Raw genomic sequence first — 3619 nt, 5'->3', positions numbered from 1 at the left:
TTCCTTTTCGTCCCATCAGTATGGAACACCGCAGCTGCCTTATGTGGAGAACATTCATTATATGCTGATACTTTAACATTATATGCTGATACTTTAACATTATATGCTGATACTTTAACATTTTATGCTAATACTTTAACATTATATGCTGATACTTCAACATTACATGCTGAAACTTTGTCATTATATGCTGATACTTCAACATTATATGCTGATACTTTAACATTATATGCTGAAAGTTTGTAATTATATGCTGATACTTTAACATAATATGCTGATACTTTGTCATTAAATGCTGAAAGTTTGTCATTATATGCTGAAACTTTAACATTATATGCTGATACTTTAACATTATATGCTGAAAGTTTGTCATTATATGCTGATACTTTAACATTATATGCTGATACTTTGTCATTATATGCTGATACTTCAACATTATATGCTGATACTTTGTCATTATATGCTGATACTTTGTCATTATATGCTGATACTTCAACATTATATGCTGATACTTTGTCATTATATGCTGATACTTTGTCATTATATGCTGATACTTCAACATTATATGCTGATAGTTTGCCATTATATCCTGATACTTCAACAATATATGCTGATACTTTAACATTATATGCTGATACTTTAACATTATATGCTGATACTTCAACATTGTATGATGATACTTCACTATATGGTGCTTTAAAAATAGGTTAAAAATCGGGATTGTGATACCAAAATCGTCCAAAACGCATGTTTTAACAGAATGTGTGAGAAGATTTTATTAAGATGGAATATTGCAGGTTGTTCGACGTATGCACGCCTTTTCTTAGCTAATAAGGTCTCCTTGGCCGGATTTTAAAGTTTCAAGTAGATATAGACATTTCGATCGTTGTTCACATTCATCATTTCAAGGAAAGCTAACTTTGTATCTTAAAATATGTATGTATAATCATAGGGGCTTATCTTTCGGATTGTTAATAAAAAAATTGGAATCTTTAAATACACTTAAAAGTTGTTAAAATAAAGATTCTGACACTTTCAGTCAAGAAAACCCACGTTTAAAAAGACGTACCACACCTATATATATATTCATAAAGTATACAGGTGTGGCATATGTACGTCTTTAAAAAAATGAAGAAAAAAGTAAGAGGTTGAAAGAAAGAAAAGTTTTAGAAAACTTTTATGTTCTTGATATTCAATAGAGAAAACCTGAATCTTGAGAAAATCTTTGCTCTTATATACTCATTTTTACTACAAGTATTTTTTTTTTTTGAGTTTATGTCGTCAGTTCGTCATTAATATCAGCCCCCCCCCCCCCCCCCGTCGCCCGTGTGGCGCAGGGGTTAGAGCGTCTGCTCTAGAATCCCGAAGTTAGGAGTTGGTCCTTACTTCGCGGGTTCGAATCCCTCTGTGGGACGTGGAGACCGATCCTTCGGATGAGACCGTACAAACCGAGGCCCTGTGTCACCGTAGGTGTTGGCACGAAAAAGATCCCTCGCTGCTCAATGGCCCTGAGTGCCGAGTATAGGTAAAAAAATTGCAGCTCTCTACCGGCAAGTGGTGGCTTCTCCATTTGAGTGAAAACTTCTCGAGAGGGACGTTAAACAATAATCAAACAAACAAAACACCCCCCCCCCATCTTAAAATCCTGTATACCCCTCTGGAATGTGTTTACGGGCTTTCAAGTTATATGGTTATAGTATCATTGCAAAAAATAAATAAATACAAGTTAATACATGTATTTTAAATGCGTGTCTACGAGAAAACCATGCAAAATCCAAATTTTATTATGAAAGGCATTGTGATCATTTTGACTGATTTTATTGTTTCTGATTAGCATCATGTCTCCTCTAATAAATCCCAGTATCAAAACTGTCAGGTACCTTTGGGGATCCCTATTATAGCCCTATATTCTATTTTTAGCACATTTTATGAAAATATTTTGAAAAACACCCATAGATTAAGAGAAAAAAATTGCAGGAAAAAATGCACTTTTATTGAAATGTTACATATTAAATAAATTTAAAGGAAGTGCTCTAACTAGAAATATTTTATTTAATTTCATTTATCAACACTGATTCTATAAAAGTGGGGTCTAAAATTAGATTAAATCAATGTGTTTAAAATACCACTATCTTTAGAATGCTGTAAAACCCCAAGAAACGCTTAAAACATTATAAATATCAGTTTAATTGCAAAAATCCTTCAAAATCAATATATAGTTAAAAGGAATTTGGTTGCAAATGGCATTATGCTAATTTAAAAATAGATTGAAGTTGGCTGAAACTATAAGAAAAATTATCTCCCTTAGTGGAACTCTTCTTATTTAAAGGAATTAAAAGTGTGATGTCTTAATGGCAGACGAAAAGATGAAGTGTTGATTTGAGGACAATATTATGATAAAAGATCTCTAGCTTTGTTGAAAGATTGTAAAATAGATTCAGCTGAATATACAAGGTATTTTAAATGCAGCAAAGAAGACATTTCTGTCCCTGAAACGCTTCTTATCGTTAACCATCTTGAACCATGCAGCTGTTATGGGACTTGGACAGTCTAATTTCTGTAAACATACCTACATGTACATGTATGTGTCAGACACAGAAATATACTTGGTCTACACTGGAAAAGGAAAAAAAAAGAACATGTTGTCACCCATACCTGATAGGGGAGACGCTATTATGCAAACCCGTTAACCGAGAGGGTCAAGCTGAATGAGGTTTTGCCTGTTGGAACTGGTAAGAACATTATGCAGTTTAAAAACTTAAGGAATTTTGCTAAACCATTGAAATTAACTTAATTTCTGACCTTAAAGTTTTCAGAGAGACACTGTACATGATATTTGGGTTGTCAATAAGAAATGAAACAGATTTATAAAAAAAAAGCATGTTGGGGGTTCCTCCCCTTAGTGAGGGTTGAGAGGGCAATACCAGAGTAATTGGGGAATTGTGTCATTATAGGTGAAGAAATTCCCCAGTCCCACAGGTCTTAAGGACAACCCTATACATGTAAATATAATATCACAAAGTGATATCATAATTGGAAATATTTACTGACTTTGTCTTTATAGTTTGTGAAAACCTATTGATATCAAGTTTATACAACTTACATGTCCAATCTATAATGATTTATATCTATCAACTAATTTGATTCCTAATTGTTACAGGTATATGTAAAAGATGTAAAGAAACACACATTAAAAAATCAATATTGAAGTAAAGCTGAAGGAAGAGCTTAAAGGTACATATACATATACTGTGTGTTTATAATTATATGTAAAAGTTTTATCAAATTATTTCTAAAATTTACTCAGTAGCTTATACATCAAGTTTCACTTATGAAGCAAAATTACCTGCTTTTATTATGTTATAGCTGAAATACATGTAAAAAGTGAAAACTCTTGAGCAGCAGTCCACTTGTTAATTCTTGTTCTCATTCGAGTATATTTAGTACTCACATAAATTAAGGATTCTACAGTAAATGTTGATGAATGACTTTTACACTCAATAGTTTCATAATATTGATAGATTTCACATGTAAATGATCCAATCCTGTTTGGAAATAAAATTTCAATTGCATATTATTTTGAATTAGTTCTAAAAATGAAATCTCAAGTGTGATTTCT

The sequence above is a fragment of the Saccostrea echinata genome, unplaced genomic scaffold, assembly GCF_033153115.1.
Source record: "Saccostrea echinata isolate AGI-Se365-2 ecotype Australia unplaced genomic scaffold, CSIRO_AGI_Sech_v1 ptg000083l, whole genome shotgun sequence".
NCBI classification, from domain to species: Eukaryota; Metazoa; Mollusca; class Bivalvia; order Ostreida; family Ostreidae; genus Saccostrea; species Saccostrea echinata.
This window is presented reverse-complemented; position numbering follows the sequence as displayed.